The 18,954-nt window shown below is 40.2% G+C and overlaps 1 protein-coding gene across 2 annotated transcripts in view; it reads left to right on the forward strand.

Annotated features, from left to right (window-relative positions):
• Positions 1-18,954, forward strand: part of POLA1 (DNA polymerase alpha 1, catalytic subunit) — a 311,176-nt gene that overhangs the window by 97,030 nt on the left and 195,192 nt on the right. The gene's annotated exons all lie outside the window — the stretch shown is intronic.

Raw genomic sequence — 18,954 nt, forward strand, 5'->3', positions numbered from 1 at the left:
CCCCCCCCCCCCCCCCCCCCGCCGCCGCTCTTTCTTCGTTCTGCATAAGAATTACCCTTAGGTTTTTCTGGTCCTCTTCTCTCAATCATATCAGGTGACATCTTTCCTTGGAGCTAATTACTTTGGGGGATTTAAGTGAAGTGTGCGCTGGCCCAGGGCTTCAGTGGCTGGGTAATGGAAGTTGGCTGTTGGTGCTCTCCAGTCTCATGTTGCCTTTCCATTTACAGGTTTGGTAATATGCTTCTGGGTTTTCATTCTGCTGCCTGTAGTTGTCTTCTTGAAAATGAAGCTGGGGTGCTCAATGCTCACGTGATGGAAAGTATAAAGCTTCCTTCCAAGGCAACATATTTCCTTACTCCCTGAGCCCTGCTATAGCTTAGATCCTAAGGCATCTACTTCCTGGAGTCAGGAGCTCGGCCATCTTCCATTTAGCCTCAGTTTTCTTTTTCAAAGCGGTCGTTGTAAGAGCTAAGTGTGGGAAGGCAGAAGGAGAGACCTATCAAACCTAAGAAGTCAAAGCGGCCAGCTCCTGGCATTGGTGGTTTATGGAAGGTTTTGATGAAGTGGGGAGGGAATGGGCTGTGAAGGGGATAAAGAGCTCCTCATTAGATTCAGACTGACGTGCATTGGTGTGACTGACCTGCGGAATAGCTGGAAACATAAAATAGCAATCAGGTGATTGATAAGGACAGCCTGGTTGGAAGAAGTGGAAGCTAGGAAATATCTCTGGCTGGATGCCTGCTATCCACATACGGTACTTTTACTATATTTCATTTAATCTCCCGCAGTCCTGTGGGTAGGGGATCTTATCCCTTTTCACAAATGAAGAAGAAATCTCGAAGGGATTAAGGAAATTGCCAAGGTCTCTTTACTTGTAAGTGGCTAAAATGAATATGGCTTCTTACATCCATGCCACTCTTCTGAAATACAGGAAACACAAACACCAACAGTATTTATCTTCTTAAGCTTGGTAAGTAAAATACTGGGTAGTCCAATTGCTGAAAAGGCTATAATAGGTTTTTTGTTACTATACTTTAATAGAGAGCTCTTTCTTAAAATTGTAAATGGGTCAAATTCAGTTCAGTTATCTGGCCTTCTATGTGCCAGGCACAGTACTGAGTCCTGGGGATACAGGGGTACAGGGGTCCCTGATCGTAGTCTGAGTTGAGAGGGTAGAGGGAAAGGAAAGACATTGACCTGTAATTGAATTCTATACCATATGAATAAGGTACATTTAAGGAAAGGAGGAAAGATGCTTATTGCCTGGGGTTAGAGGATGATACCCATGTCCATAGAATAATTCCTGCTCTCAGTTCCGTTGATTCTTTGGTGATTGCCAAGATTTGCCCAGAGAGGTATGGCATGCTGTTTTTGTAAGAGTGAAGCCCAAGAGCAAGCATATGATGTTGTCGCGTCCTTGGGGACCTTCTTTTCTAGCTAGAGGTCTAGATTCATGAGGTTAATGAAGGTTTTGTTTTTGGTGAGTGAAGGGTCTTCCATTTCTACAGCCATTAAACTTTGTTTTCTTAATTTTTGAATTCTCCTCAAAGAGAAAGGGCAGAGGGCTTTCTAATTCCAGCTCAGCACATAGCTGGCACTCAACAAAGATTTTTTTTGCCACAGGGCAGCAAAACTTGAAATCTTCCTGTGATTCATTCATATTAACCTTTTGGAATGGAGCTAGAAGGGGATTAGTTTTGTTGGATAAAAAGCTGCCTCCTCACCTTCAACAAGAATAACAAAGATTATGGATAAATCATTAGTATAAATTAAAGCCCAAGATAAGCAAAAAAATATTTCAAAATTTAAGTGTTCGTTTATAAATTCCATCTCCCAGCCAGATGCGGTACATCTCAGCTCAGAATGCCGAAGGTACTTGTAATTCCTAGCACCGTGCCTCACCCTTGATACACACTTGATGAAGAAGAATTCGATATGAAATGGCTATTGGTAATCTCTGAGGAATCCTGGATAATAGGTGTTCTGGCATCTGCCCAGCTTGGAGACCACCTCCCCTTCCTGGAACAAACTGATCTTTCAGGTTGTTTTGGTACAATAAGATGGGGATTGTAGGGAGGAAGTCAAGAATCAAAGCTCAGTCAGAATGTTTCGCATGTTCTCCATGCTGTAGTAAACGTGGTATAAGCAGTACTTGGACATTGCCCTGGGCCTGAAGGTGGAATTCTTTAGCACCTCATACAGTATAAGGTGGAGAACCTTTCAGTGCTTCTTTCAGGGTAGAAATAGCAGGGTCTTCGAGTCATAACTCTTGTAATTTGGGATGCAAATTACATATAACTTTGTCAGGATTTTCTTGAGGTTTTCATTCTAGGAGACCAAAGACAGCAAGTGTTGATTCTGTTTCCTGAAGGGCGAACTCTAGAAAATTTTAGCTTTTTAAGAGCACGATTCTAGAAAAAAATGCTAAGCAGCTGTTCTTCAGTATATTACAGCAGTCACCAAGGATCAGTATTGGTTCACCAAGATCCAGTAGTGTTGTTAATTTTGTTTTTCCTTTTAGGCTTAATATTGATATTAGGTTGAACCACTTGAAAGTGCTAATTTTGAAAGTCGAAGCAGTTGAATATCAACAGTTGTTCTGTTTTTTTGTTTTGTTTTGTTTTTTTCCCCGGCTGCTCTGTGAGGCATGCGGGATCTTAGTTTCCCCGACCAGGGGTTGAACCTGTGCCCCTCTGCAGTGGAAGCTCTGGGTCTTAACCACTGGACCGCCAGGGAAGTTCCAACAGTTTTGTATTCTAATAGTTTTTATTGTGTTTTTTCTGATTATAAAATTAATACATGTGCATTATAGCATACTTAGAAAATATAGAAGAATAGAGGAAAATAAAATTTATTCATAAGCTCACAATCTATTTTTATGCATATCTTTCCATCTTTCCCTATATGATCACAAGAATGCCACTTTTTTTTTTTTTTTTTGCGCTACGTGGGCCTCTCACTGTTGTGGCCTCTCCCGTTGCGGAGCACAGGCTCTGGGCGCGCAGGCTCAGCAGCCATGGCTCACGGGCCCAGCCGCTCCGCGGCATGTGGGATCTTCCCGGACCGGGGCACGAACCCGTGTCCCCTGCATCAGCAGGCGGACTCTCAACCACTGTGCCACCTGGGAAGCCCAAGAATGCTATTTTTAAAATACATAATTTAGACTATAGTTCATTTTTGTAGAGTATCTGGCTATTTATATTGAACCTATCATAAGCATTTCCTTGTAATCAGATATTTATAGAAACTGAATTTTTACTTTTACAATTTCAGCAAGTAGATGTCGCATAATTTATTTATCCGTGTTCCTATTTTAGCACATTTGCGTTGTTTCTGGGGTTTTACAGTGGTAAATAGTGCTGTAATAAACATCTATATGAATCATGGTCTCATTGTACTCTGATTGTTTCTTTAGGATAAATTGTGCAAAGTGTGATTTCTAAGTTAAAGGATGTGAACTCTTAATACCTATTTCCAAATTGCTTATTACCATTAGAGGATGTGTTCTTTTATGCTCCCCCCTGGAGTGTATGAAAGAACTCCCCTTACAGCATCACCACAATTAGCTATTATTTATAAACACAGCAAAGAAATAGGATAGGCCAATGTTGTTTTTCCACCTTTAATAAGTTTTTAGTAAACAAGATCACATAATCTGCTTTTTCTTGAAGGCTCTGACAAAATTTCTTGTAATATCATCGTGGTCCAATCAGACTGATGTGAACTGAATGCACATAGAATTGGGGGCATCTCTAGCTTGCTGAACAACTATACCCTAGAAGGGTTTTATTAGTGAGTTATTGTCAGCTGGTAGGGACCCCTCTGTTTTGTGGTGAGGATCAGTGACCCTGTCCAGACCAACATTATTTGTTGAGATTTTGATGAAAACAGACCATGTGCTTAGCAGATTTACATGTATGTCATAAAGCCGAGAGGGATGGCTATTAGTTCTTTACTACCAAACTGTGGGTTTTTTAAGCATAGGAGCCAGTGTACAGAGAGCAGTCCTTCTAGAATCAGCTTTGTGGCCTTGGGCAAAGTTACTTCATCTCTCTTTGCCTCAGCTCCCTCATCTATGAAATGGAAGTCAACAGAATACTTAGCTCCTATGTTTGGAAGATTAAATGAATTAAGTGTAAAGCACTGAGAATAGTTCCTGGCCCTTAGTAAGTGATCATTAAAGGTTAGCTGCTATTGTTGTCGTTATTAACCTTTCTGTCTCTTGAATGGTAGGTAACACATACTTCTTAAATGAATGACTTATGGAATCAACGTCATTAGGTAGAACGGACCCATACTACAAATGTAGTGGACAAGCCTTGCTTTTATGTTTTATAATATTAGACTGTCACATAAAGAAAGGTTAAGTTTGATACCGTGTGGGCTTCCCTGGTGGCGCAGTGCTTAAGAATCCGCCTGCCAATTCAGGGGACACAGGTTCGATCACTGGCCCGGGAAGATCCCACATGCCGTGGAGCAACTAAGCCTGTGCGCCACAACTACTGAGCCTGCGCTCTAGAGCTTGGGTGCCGCAACTACTGAAGCCCACGTGCCTAGAACCTATGCTCCGCAACAAGAGAAGCCACCGCAGTGAGAAGCCCGCGCACTGCAACGAAGAGTAGCCCCCTCTCGCCGCAACCAGAGAAAGCCCACGCACAGCAACAAAGACCCAACTCAGCCAAAAATAAAATAAGAAAAATAAAATAAAAATAAATTTATTTAAAAGAAAAAGAAAGATTTATACTGTGTGCCTCCAGAAAGTAGAGATGTGTTAATTGACAGAAATTAGCAATAAGGGACTTTCTATCACTTAGCTCTACTAAGCAGTGGAGTTGCGCTTTCAGTTAGTGGAAGAATTCAAACAGAAGCTTCCACACTATTACAAGTACATAATAGAAAAGAGAAGCCTTCTTTGGATCAGAGGTTGGACTAGATGACCTCTAAAGTCCCTTCCAACTCTGGGCCAGTTCTGTGATTCTGAGCGAAATAAGTAGGATTGTCACAGAAGATGCAGTAAGGCCCCATGCCTGCATCTTTGGAAGGGTTGATGCTGCTAATCCCTGCCCACCCTGCCCTCCCTGCTTCAGTTTCTTTCACCTGTTGCACGTCATCCTGGCAGCGGCCTGTTCCTCAGCTGGATGCGGCGGTCTTACAGCCTAGCTTGGTGTTCCAGGCTGCCCCCCCCCCCAGCAGCGGTGCCTAGGGGACGAGTATTTGAAACGAGGGCACTTTTTAAATACACATACAAGAAACTCGAAAGGAAATTGCTGCCTGCGAAGTGTGTTTCAGAATTGTTTTAGAAACCAAGCAGATGGGTTTGTTCATGGTGGGTGCGCTCTTGTGTGTAGCTTTATAAGGGGTGGAGGGGGGGATTCACCTGTTGCTCAGGAGTTCTGGGTCCTGGGTTTCTGTGCTTGCCTGGTGTCTCCGCTAAGTGTAGCATTAATGTTCTAATCCCCGGGGAGGGATCACTGAACCCACACTGTTGTCCATTCTGTTTGGGCTTACATACCTTGGGCTGGCATGATTTTTCTGTCATGTGAACTCTGATCCCTTGCCCTTAGGTTATTTAAAGGTAACTTCCAAATAAAGTTAGAAAGCTGTCTTGGGAGACCAAGCAATTGCTTGCTTTCTTAGGGTTCTTCGCTGGATGCTTTCTGACAAGTCTTGTCATTGTTTTGTGCTACTCTCCCCATTTATAATATTTGGAGCATTGGGTTTTCGCCACACTTGTCAAGGATTTATGGGAGTTAGTGACATGTAGTATATAAAGTGCTTTGAGATTCTTTCATGCAACTTGGTATTATCTTGAAAGCAAGAGGTTTAACTGTTCATTTGTTAGATAACTAGTGGGATTTTAAACAGATGTAATCACACCATGTCTGTTATTTAATGTATTAGGTGATATACACAACTTTAGCTGCTCAAATTTTCAGTGAAGTGCCATTTTTTTTCTTTTCTTTTTTCTGTTTGTAAAACCTGTTATTAGGGAACGCCCTGGGAAAAATTGGGAGTTAAGGTCTTGAAAAAAATTGTCCAGTCCATGGTTTTTAATATTTTGGCTTGTCCTTCTTTTTGCTGTCTTGCATTCAATAACTTAACATGAAGAACTGACGGCATTGTTGTATTTTGCTGATGTTACCGATGTATGTCTGTATCTGGTGTTACAGGGTCCAAACTGAGTTCTATGCTGTGCGATGCATGGCCCAAAGGGTTGCTGTTCTGTGTGCCAGGTGGGTTAATATGTTTTAGAAAAAGCAGCTGAGGAATTTTAGAGTGCATACTCTTACACAGCCATATAAATTTTACCCCTTTTGAGTAGTATCAGTTTACCAGCCAGAATCTAGAGCACGCAAATGCATTATTAGAGTGATTTGAAACAGTGATGTACACACAGGGAGTGAACTTTATGGGGATGGTTCTGATGCTTTCAAGGCCTTGGGTCTCGTTGCATGTATTTTGAGCTGGAGTGTTAAGCCTGGTGCTTTAAGAAGGCTTTGCTTCTCCTTTTAATCTTTAGAATTTATAAAACCAACAGCTTTGTAGCCTTCACTAGGGGGATTGTATGTAGTATCCAAAGATCCTTGGAATGTAGAAGCCATAGAGAGGAATAGATCTGTTTACACTTGTTCTTGTGTTATGTGCACAGTGTAGAACTCTGCAAGATAAAAATTAGAATAATAGATATGGAAGATTTTTTTCAAAGATTACTAAACATTAGATTACTGGACTCATCTTATTTAGACTGAAAGGAACCTTAATCCATCCCCCTCGTTTTACAAATGAGAAAATGGAAGTCCGTAGGGTCCCACTGAGCCAGGATCAGGACTGATGTAAAACCCAGGGGTCTTCCCTTCCTAAGCCAGAGCTGATTGGATCTCTGGATTGGAGCTGGATTCTGACAGCTGCTGTAGAACACCCCTGTAGCATTTAGAAAATTCTGAATATATAAGAAAATGACTCGCAGTGAAACAGTGCAGTTGTTGAATCCATAGTCCAGGGAGGTCTTATCATTTGTATTAAGTAACTTCAGATGTTCCATAGTCTTCAGAAAGTCTGAGTTGACTGTATTTATTTTGTCTACCTTTTACCCAGTTAACAGAATGCTTACTCTCTTATTGCCACTTAAAAGTCATCTGGAAGACTCATGCTGACAGTGTAATGCACGGTGAAGGAAGGGGGTAAAGTAGGAAAACATAATTATTGCATGTAGTCTTTTTAAAGGCACTTTTCTCTTCCCTCCTCTATCTTTTCCCCAGCCTAGTTCGGTGGATCTGATTTGTATAGCCTTTTTTTCCCCTTTTCTTTTCCTAAATTGAGTAAGAGCTGTAAAACTATTCAGGAGAAGCTGTAAACTATAGCAAAGCATGTGAAAAGACAGTAGTTTGTGCCTTTCTCAACCTTGTTATAGGTCTGTGGATAGTCGGGAGCTTACAAAACTGTACTTAAATATTTTCTATAATATAGGTTGAGGACAGATTTCTATTTGCTGTTGATGACTGTCAAAACAACTTCCCCAGAGCGATTGTCACAGAGTGCGGGGCCTCATTTTCTGATGGAGAAACTGCTTTGGTTTATCCTCACTGTGTTTTTAGATGATTATTTCTTATTTTCTCAAGTGCTTATGACATTTAATAAATTTGCAGTTGAGGATTGTGGCAGCCAGTAATGTGAGAAAGGGAAATTGGGTGCCTGGAAACTATTTAAATTCAAACAAATGACAGCAGAGCTTAACCAGGAAAATATAATTTTGAAATTGTGAATAAAAGTGATCTAGGCCCAAGACAAGCCAAAAACTGTATTTCCTCATTCATTCCTTTATTAACCAAGGTTGCTTGTCCTTCAAACACAAGCAAGTCTTTGGGAATTGATACTTCACAGCTCCTTATTTCAGTCACTGATGGACAGTATTCTTAGGATTCAGTGCTCAAGATGTATCTTTTTTTGTTTTTTTTTTTGTTTGTTTTTGCGGTACGCGGGCCTCTCACTGTTGTGGCGTCTCCCGTCGCGGAGCGCAGGCTCAGCGGCCATGGCTCACGGGCCCAGCCGCTCCGCGGCATGTGGGATCCTCCCGGACCGTCGCGGAGCGCAGGCTCAGCGGCCATGGCTCACGGGCCCAGCCGCTCCGCGGCATGTGGGATCCTCCCGGACCGGGGCACGAACCCGTGTCCCCTGCATCGGCAGGCGGACTCTCAACCACTGCGCCACCAGGGAAGCCCAAGATGTATCTTTTTTTAACTGTTTTACTGAATCCCAAGCTTTCTCAAGATATATTTTAAAACCAGCACAGTACAGTTTACTGTAAACTGTACAGTACAGTTTACATCTGCTTTCTTTTCTTTTCTTTCTTTCTTTTTTATTTAACTTTTAGCTTTGGCTAAGTTGGGCTTCTAGTTTGGAGTATGAAATAGAATACAAAAAGGTTTGGCCAAAATAACTTTCTAAGCCTCCTCGCTGTATATATATTTTTAGGAAATACTCTGCTCACAGGGGAAATGTCTTGTTAAGTTTTGGTTCCACCAAAAAGCATTTTGAGCAACTAACTTTGATATGCGGGGCTAAAATTAACTTGCATGCTGAGATTGTATTGTTTTGGAAAGAGCCTTAATACTCAGCATGCCATTTGTGTCATGTGTTCTTATTAAAGGAATGGAAAAGAAATATTAGGTAAATATATTTTTAAAGGAATAAACTTTTTAATCTTTAATTTTTTTATTTTTCAAAGCTGATTTGTGTTATCTTTTTAAAAATTATGGTAACAAAACATACACCATAAAATATACCATCCTATAACCATTTTAAGTCTCCAGTTCAGTAGTGTTAAGCATATTCACATTGTCGTGAGACAGCTCTCCAGATCTTTTTCATCTTGCAGGTCTGAAACTCTATACTCAGCAAACAACAACTCCCCTTATCCCCCTCCCCGAAGCCCATTAATCACCCTTCTACTTTCTGTCTCTATGAATTTGACTCCTTTGTATACCTCATATAAGTAGAATCTTGCAGTATTTGTGTTTTTGTGACTGGCTTATTTCACTTGTGGCATAATGTCCTCAAGGTTCATTCGTGTTAGAGCATGTGACAGGATTTCCTTCTTTTTTAAGGCCAAATAATATTCCATTGTATGTATATATCACATTTTCTTTATGCATTCATCTGTTGGTAGACATTTGGGTTTCTTCCACCTCTTGACTCTTGTGATTAATCTTTAATTTTATATGTTTCTTGAATAATGCATTTTTGCTAAATTAAAATCAAACACAAATTCTGGTAGACATATGTGTAACTGAATGTAACAATGGACAGAGGTCTGTGAAATATTTGTGGATTTGAAGACTGAAGTATATATATCTCTCTTTTTATTTTATTTATTCATTCATTCATTCATTTATTATTTTTGGCTGTGTTGGGTCTTAGTTGCAGCATGCGGGATCTTCATTGAGGCATGCGGTATGTTTCGTTGTGGTGCATGGGCTTCTCTCTCGTTGTGGCGTGCAGGCTCCAGGGTGCATGGGCTCTGTCGTTTGCTGCATGCGGGCTGTCTCTTTGAGGTGTGCGAGCTCAGTAGTTGTGGTGCTCGGGCTTAGCTGCCCCACTGCATGTGGGATCTTAGTTCCCCGACCAGGGATGGAACACACGTCCCCTGCATTGGAAGGCAGATTCTTTACCACTGAACGACGAGGGAAGTCCCTGAAATGTATATATCTCTTAAAATTCTGTAGTATTGATACTGATTCAAATTTATTTAAGTATTTTATGACTATACCATTTTGGGTTTTGGTGTAGGCTTAAAATCTTTTTCAGTGTCAACCAGTTGACCCTGGAAACTGCAGATATAGTCTTTGAGGTTGTTCATTATTAATAGAAGAGTTTATCCCAGGCATGTACAGCCTTAAATTTTCTTGAAAGTGAAATTGCCTCTCAGTTGTTCTTCATTAAAATGCTCATTTACAGTTTTACTGCATGAGACCTACTGTCGGTTGTAAAACCATCTATTTGAAGTTTTGTGAAGTATCGTGTAAGCAACCTGATGATACAGGCGCAGTGTGCAGTTCACTGCCAGTTGCAGTAGCATAAGAAATGGATATTTATTTGCCTTTTGGAATCTTGGGAAGAGGACTGTTTCCCTTGACTAATCCTCATGGAATCTTTAAATGTGGAGAGAATATTGAGCTCCCTTCTCTACAAGACATTTACTTAAGCTTCTTGTTACCATTAATTGCCTCTATGGGCCAAAGGAAATGAAAGTGTAGTCAGGCAGTCAATTGGCTACTGATGTTCAAAGGAAGTGAAACATAGGACTGGCTTAATAGTTCAGGTTGAAAGTATACACAATTAACAGTAATTTTATATGGTCTTGTAAATAGTTGTCCATACACCTGATGTGAATGAAAGTTAGTAATACCAGGCAATGAGGAAAGCATTATTTTAATGGTTGTGTATGTTTTGGAAATGGAAGCTAGGGTGATTTAAAGAACAAAAAACTAAACATGGGGCTTCCCTGGTGGCGCAGTGGTTGAGAGTCTGCCTGCCGATGCAGGGGACACGGGTTCGTGCCCCGGTCTGGGAGGATCCCACATGCCACGGAGCGGCTGGGCCTGTGGGCCCGGAACCTGTGCTCCGCGGCGGGAGAGGCTATAGCAGTGAGAGGCCCGCGTACCACCAAAAAAAAAAAAGTAAACATGTTCTAGGGCTGGTAAGTAAGTTTATTTGATGTGATTTGTTATTAGGATTTACCCTGAATTATAGTGGTCAGATTTTTCTTTAATTAATTAATTGGGCTGCGTTGGTTCTTTGTTGCTGTGCGTGGGCTTTCTCTAGTTGCGGCCAGTGGGGGCTACTCTTCATTGCAGCGCGTAGGCTTCTCATTGCAGAGCACGGGCTCTAGGCGCAGGGGCTTCAGTAGTTGTGCCACACGGACTCAGTAGTTGTGGCTTGCGGGCTCTAGAGCACAGGCTCAGTAATTGTGGCGTTGGGGCTTAGTTGCTCTGCGGCATGTGGGATCTTCCCGGATCAGGGCTCGAACCCGTGTCCCCTGCATTGGCAGGTAGGTTCTTAACCACTGCGCCTCCAGGGAAGCCCTCCTTCTATGTACTTTTAAAAAGATTTGATTTGCTAAAACGTTTAACATTTTTACATTTATGTTCACAAAGGATGTTGTTCTGAAGGTTTCTTGAGATATCTTTGTCAGTCTCAATCAGACCAGGGTAATACTAGCCTCATAGAATATGTTGGGAAGTATTTCTTCCTCTTCAGCTTTCTGGGAGATTTTATGTAGAATTGGTATTATTTCTTCCTTAAATGTTTGGAGTAATTCACCACTGTGAAGCCATCTGGGCCTGGACTTTTGTTTGTGTAAACATTTTTAACTAAAAATTCAGTCTCTTTAATACATAGAGGGCTGTTGGGGTTACTGACTTCTTGAGTAAGCCTGGTAGTTTGTGCCTTTCAAGGAATTTGTCCAGTTTATTGGCATGAAGTTGTTTATAATATTCTCTCTTAGTCCCTTTAATAGCTGTAGAATTGGTAGTGGTGTCATTTGTCTCATTAATGATATTGGTAATTTGTGCCTTTTCTTTTTTCCAGCTACATTGGTCAACTTTAACCCTGTCTTCTGGCTCTTCAAGCCAGTAGAATTAAGACTACTGCTCCGCACAGCACCTATTAGTGCCTACCCTCAGGCAAAAAAATTGGAAAAATGGGTAACTTGGCTGGGAGTCTTTTCCTTTCTCCAGTTGTAGGCTTCCCTACATTTTGGACCTGTTTTTGGTTGCTCTCCAGTGCCTTCAGGTGGTTGTTTTTTATGTTGTTCAGAGGCTATAGTTGTTTCCTGTGAGAGGGTTTGTCCAATGCTAAAAGTCTGGGTTTTTGGTTTGGTGACATTATAGCAAATTGAAACATGCTTCAAGAGCTGTAATCAAAGTATGGAAGTGGGTAACTTAGCATTACTTTCTAGTCATTGTTGCCTTTATTGGATTTGATATGGAATAGCTCAACTGGATATTTAGAATAAATTATGGAGTTAGGGAAAGGTGAAAGGAGAAATGTTGGGTTAACTCTTAACTTTTCAAAATGGTATCAGTAGGAAGGACCATATTACTTTAAAAAGTGAGCATTCTTGAGTACTGAGTATGTCAAGCTTCTGAATGTTTTTGAGTGCTTTTGCTTGTCATGGGGAAGTTTTTCAAGATGGAAGAAAACACTATATTTCAGGCATGAAAACAAAGCATTTCTAGTTGATTAATGTTTACTATATCAAATAAATTAGTTTTAGGTCATATTAATGCTATGACACTTAAATATTTTATCTGTAATGGACTTTATTTTCTGGTCATTTTATATTGACCATTTATGCCCTTTTAGTGTATATTACAATTGGAATTGAAAGACACTGTGAGTAGTCATCTTAGATCTCTGGACTTCAGCCTGATGTTGGTTGAGCAGCTATGATGAGCCACACACTGTTCTAGGCACGGGAGGTTCAGTGGTGAACAAGGAACTTATATTCTTAGAAGCTTAGAAATCTGACCCTTTTGGCACACTGTGGATGATCAGGCTCACATGTACCTGCCCTAATGCCAGTTTGTTCATTTGAAATGAGAACTACTGCTGTTAATTAGACTGGGGAGGTCGAACTGAGAGATTACTGCATTTTCTCTTTATAGACAAGGCGCATGGGAAGCCACATTACAATCACAAGGTTGCTTGGTGAGAATGGAATCAAAACAAAGGGACTTGGTTAGATAATCCATGATTAGGATACACCTGCCACAGGGACTATTTGGGTTTCCCCTGAATAATGCTGAGCAGTAAAACTTGCCAATGTCTGGTTCTTTGGGCTTATTTCTATGGTGACCATTTTCCTTTGTTCATATGACTTTTTTCAAACCAAACTGTAATACATTTTACTAAATGACAAGCCACAATCTAGGCCTGCTTCCCAAGATTACACTCAGATCACCTTTAGAAACATGTACAGGCATTCAAATTCTGGGGCTAGGCATGCACATAGACAGTCTCTTGGTTGATTTCAACAGAGGACCACCATATCCATTGTGCAAGTAGGTTTTACCCTTAGAGGGTAGCCTTTTTTTGCCTTATATGTAGTCGTGGTCTGGAAAGAGTGTGAATCCCTTATAGTTGTCCCCATGTACTGCCAGTAATATAGTCTTACTCTGTTTAAGTGGTTATAGAAGATTTCACTTCTGTTTTTCCTATGACTTACTGATGCCAGCTCCTTGTTCGTAAGATCAGTTCCCTACTTACAACGTTGTTTCAATGGGAAAGCTTAGTCTGTCCTAGTGGAGGTAAAATTTATTTATTTGAAAATGTCAGAAATATCTAAATTTAAATCTAGAAGGTCCTGGAAGCCAAGCATACATGTAAAAAAGTGAAGGAATTTACTATAATTCTCTATAAAGGTCCGGGAAACATGAAAAGTAGTTGCCTTCAAGCAGGAATGGCATGACTAGGTATAATCGAGGCTCAAACCTTGGAATTGTGAGCTAGTCTCACTAGATTCTTACATTGTCCTCTCCAGCTGTACACCAGCTGTCCACAATCAGGGTTAAAAGACCACCCAGTTTACTGTTAAGAAAAATAATGTTAAGACCCAGTGATGGCCATATTTGTCCACATCAGTTCTCATGTTTTCACTGACACAAATGAAGTGATATCACTGTCCATACATCCACCAGAATCTATGGGCAGCCAGCAAGGAAGGCCTTGACAGGTACAGTTTGTAAGTTCCTTGAAGGCAAGAACCATTAGCATGAATAACAGCAACAGTAGTGGTAGCAGCAATAATAATATATGTGTGTAGTGCTTTGTAGTTTTTTGCAGAGCCCTTTCACCTAAATTTTTTAATTTGAATTTCACAAGTGGAATATATAGTGTATAGGTATGTTGATAACCATTTCTGCTTTCTAGTCAACCATAACCTACACTGTTTCTTACTATAAAGTTTTGGCCTGAAAGATGGGAAAAATGTATTTGTCCCCTTTGAATTACCATGGTGCCTTCTTTTACAGACAAATTTAGTTTTGTGAAATTTTAGACTATACCTCTAAGGAATTTTAACACCAAGTTGATCGTTTGAGGTGAAAAGCAAAACTAAGAATCAGTGTCTGACTCTCTTAGACGGTGACTGCCCTCTAAATCCTCTTACTGATTTTTTAGTTGAATAAAAATACAAGGCTACTTTCTTTTTTTCAGTCTCCGTACCATTCATTCTTTGCGTGTGTGTGTGTTTAAATTTTTTTTTGTTGAAGTATACTTGGTATACAATATTATATAAGTTACAAGGGTACAATATAATGATTCACAATTTTTTTTTTTTTTTTTTTTTGCGGTACGCGGGCCTCTCACTGTTGTGGCCTCTCCCGTTGCAGAGCACAGGCTCCGGACGCGCAGGCTCAGCGGCCATGGCTCACGGGCCCAGCCGCTCCACGGCATGTGCGATCTTCCCGGACCAGGGCACGAACCCGTGTCCCCTGCATCAGCAGGCGGACTCTCAACCACTGCGCCATCAGGGAAGCCCTGATTCACAATTTTTAAAGGTTATCTTCTTTTTACATTTATTGTAAAATATTTGCTGTGTTCTCTGTGTTGTACAGTATACCCTTGTAGCTTATTTTATACCTAATAGTGTCACACCATTCATTCTTAAAATACATTCCAATTAATAACAGCTTTCTTTGCATATATTACTTCTGTAGATATCAAGTGTTCTAGATCTGTACTGTCTAGTATGGTAGCCATTAGCCACAGATCGCTATTTAAATCTAAATTTTAACTAATTATAATGAAATAAAATGAACATTTCAGTTCCTTAGTCACACCAGCTACATTTCAAATGCTCAGTAGTCGCATGTGGCTAGTGACTATCATATCAGACACTATAGATAGAGGACATTTCCATCAGTGCAGGAAGTACTGTTGGACATTGCTGTTCTAGGTGACTATCAAATAATTCTGCCATTGTTTATAATTTTATCTGGAAGATTTATGTTTCTAAATACATTTAATAAGCCTGTCTATGTGATGTAAAATATGTACTTTGAGTATGCTTTTTAAAAATATACATGAGGGCTTCCCTGGTGGTCAGTGGTTGAGAGTCTGCCTGCCGATGCTGGGGACACAGGTTTGTGCCCCGGTCCGGGAGGATCCCACATGCCGCGGAGCGGCTGGGCCTGTGATCCATGGCCGCTGAGCCTGCGCATCTGGAGCCTGTGCTCCGCAACGGGAGAGGCCACAACAGTGAGAGGCCTGCGTACCGCAAAAAAAAAATATATATATACACACACACACACACACACACACGTGAACTTTTTATTTTCTTAGCACTCCTTAAGTAACAGGTCTTACAGGTAAGCAGGAATGGGAATCCAGGTAGAAACTCTGTGTAATGATAAAAATGTCCAGTTTCTCTTCCCTTCTGTGGATATTTGGTGAAGTCCACAGAAAAATTGATGCGGAAACATGATGCTGCAGTACTTAGAAAGTGCACGGCCATCTAATAAGGAAAAGTAACTGACTAACAATAATCTTAAGATGATTCACATAGTTGAGATTCCATGATGAAAAAATTTAGGTCAATTGTACTCTCATCAGATTAAATATTAATCAGAGAGTTTAGCTTGAAAAGGTATTTGACAATTGGAGAATCTCTCAAGTGTAAAGCTGATATTAATAATTTGATATTACATGTTAGGACCTTAAGTGTTACAAGTTAATTCTGTAAGATGTTGAGCATATCCCATTTACCTTTTCTTCTTTCTACTTATATATTCAGGTTGTGCGGAACTAAAGGAAAAATTCAGACTTAACACCCAAAGGCTATATTTTTGCCATCAATGATTCAGGCAACTTCAGGCTAAAGATGCAGTATCCTATCATGTATTCAGATTAACTAGGACAAAACACTCACAAACATCTTTGATCCTTGTTTGTGTAACAGTGGTCTCCCAAGTGGCTGAATGTAAGGAGAAGCCTCTAGGTAAATAGGCCATGCCTCCGCCATGGCACCAGCACTGTGCCATGGTGGAGGACGAGATTGGATACGTCTTATTCAAGGGCTTTGCAGAACAGAGACATTTGGACACACTGAGTTCCAGATAGATTGAGAAAGTTGTATGCATATGAAAGAAGTGATCACCTTTTAAAAACGAGCAAAGCCCCACGAAACACTGGTAGTTGTTATGTTAGTGTGATTATGTGCAATCAGATGTATGTTTAATGCCATTTTCACTTTTAAAGGCCATCGCTTTCTTGCAAAATCAGACTGTTAAGAGACTCAAAGGACAGCTGTGTTTTTTGAAAAAGGCCTTTCCACTAGTTGGGGTGATAAGTGTAACATTTACATAGAAAGCAAATACTCCCCCTTTTATTTCTGTATTCATTTTAGATATTCTTTGCCTAAAGTAGCAGCTTGTTATGAGCATGAGTATAGAAGAGAAATTTTTATTCATAATTAAAGAACATCAGTAATAAAAACATTTCCCTAGTGTGACAAAGAAGAGCCTTTGTTTAAGGGTTAGGTATGTCTAAGAAAGTGACTCTTGTTAAGAACTAAGGAATAAAATATAATTTGTCTTATCTTGTGTAAGGAAAATTGTCCTAACTTGCATGCTGCTGAGTGCCTAATTTACATTTAAAGCTGAAGTAATGAAGCCTTTATTTTTTGCCAGAAACTCCCATTTCTCTCCCAAATATATTCTCTATCAGACCAAAATAAAAAAAAAAAGGCTCATTATTTTGCATGGTAATGTGTCTTTGCTGATGCAGAAAAGCAACATAATTTAGGATGAAGGATTAATTTAAACTTTCTTACGTGCTCTTTTGCAGATAATTAAAATTATTTCTAGGGATCAAAAGGTGGGTTTGCAGAGCACACCAAAAAGAATAGCTTCATCCTCTGAGTTGCAAATGGAAGGGTATAGTCCTTTTCTCGCCAGGAGGAAGAGGTTCCTGAAAACCCATGGATTTAGAATTTAAGTTAGAGAACTTTAGACCTCATGGAAACTGTAGTCACAGGGGGTCTGAAGTTGAGAGCTCTTAGGAATAAACAGTGTTTATATTCAGTTAAATAAATCTTCGAAATGTAGTACAAATGACCTTTAAGTTATATTCTTATTTAGTAATAAGGGGTACTGTGTATTCATTTTCATTCATGATCCCTTGTTTAATAGAAAATTTGCTTTGTTGGAGATAATAAGCATGCTTCGAGGCATTTCCCCTCCTTCCCCGTGGCTGGTCTTCAGCCTAGCTGTTCATTGCCTTTCTGATTTTCACCGAAGTGGTCACCTCCCAGGCCTCCCCACCCCCACTCACTGCTGTCTCTTAGATGCCTTCAGTGTGTAGTTTGGAGTCCCAAGTGTGTTTTGCACTCACCTTCTTTATTTTTCCTATGGTTTCATTCTTAAAATCTTTATTCTTGTTCTGCCATCGGCTCTTACCTTTCTTTCCTCTTCCCAGGCCCAGCTCCATCTTTCTCTAATTATCCCCAACAAGATTGAATCTTAGTGCAATTTGCATGTACTACTGTGACTAAATGAAATTTTGGAAGTTACCCCCAAAATACACAGAAGTAAAGTTGAGAATATGCAAGCTCAGTTTAATAAGATCAGATATGGGTAATTAGTGTAGTATCCTGCAAGTGTGTATGATTATGTGTGCTCTCAAACACGCTATGTGTATATGTACGCTACAACCACGTATATATAAATAACATTTAACCTAAGAAGAACTTGCAAGTGTTAAGCTACTTAAGAACTTTCAAAGTTTTCAACACAGTTGCATGTTTCAACAAAAGCGGTCAGTGTGTTTGCTGTCAGTCAGTGGCATAATCAATCATTTATTGACTACAACTTTGGATTTGTGACGAAATGGAGGTATTTACAGCCTTTTGGAACCTAATTGGTTCCAAAGTCTAAAAGCTTCTCGGCCATTCCAGCACGAGAGTTTCAGATCCTAGATGGTAGTAACTTGGTGACTCCTGACACCACACTGTGCCACCTATCTTCATTCCTTGGGCCCCGGGGGTGTCCCAGATGGGGTGGGAATGCCATTGACCCTTCCTCCCAGCCCTTCTCAGCTGGCAGTCATCAGACATTGGAAGAAGCAAAAACCACTCCTTACTGGGAAGAGGTTGAAACTTTTGTTCTGTGAGTAAGTGCATTCCTGATAAAGCCTTGGTTGTTATATTGTTTTTAAATTGATTCCTGGGCTTTAGCCTGTGTTTTTATTTTTTAGGAAAGATTCTATGCACTGATAGTATGCTGTATTCTTTAAATTTTTAAAGAAGTAAACTGGAGTGTTCTGATTTTCATGTTGTTTAGAGTTCTTATCCCAGGGAAGAACATCCAGAAAGATAGTCTAGCAAGTCTGTGATTATTTTACCCTGATTTGGTATTCCCTGTGGTGGGAACTTAATGAGTTTTTCTTGTAATCATCGTTATCATAGTTAAGATTTATTGACTACTTACTCATTAAGGGGTAGTTGGATGTTTGTACTGGTTTTGTGAGTACTTGGATGAGATATGTAAAATAGATTAAACTCTTGAGGCACTCTTGTAACAGTAAATACTAGAGCCACTGCCATTGTTCATCAGAAATCAGGAGATATATGTATAACTGATTCACGTTGTTATAAAGCAGAAACTAACACACCATTGTAAAGCAATTATACTCCAATAAAGCTGTAAAAAAAAAAAAGAAATCAGGAGAAAAACTTCATCATTGGCCTGAATGAGCTGAAGTTCATAGTAAGACTGTGGTCATTATTCATTACCTCTTTTCTTTCAAATAGTGAAACTGTTGGGTTTCTGTGGACAAGGCTGCTTTTTAATGGCATGTTCTCCAAACAGCTGTTAGGCACCCCCCTCCCCAATACCACAGATCACATCTGTTCCCACTGTTGATTAGCTCGAGGGTGGAGAAAGAAGAGAGGCTGTA

This window comes from Monodon monoceros, unplaced genomic scaffold (genome assembly GCF_005190385.1).
Source record: "Monodon monoceros isolate NGI ecotype Baffin Bay Population unplaced genomic scaffold, NGI_Narwhal_1 Super_Scaffold_22, whole genome shotgun sequence".
Lineage (NCBI taxonomy): Eukaryota > Metazoa > Chordata > Mammalia > Artiodactyla > Monodontidae > Monodon > Monodon monoceros.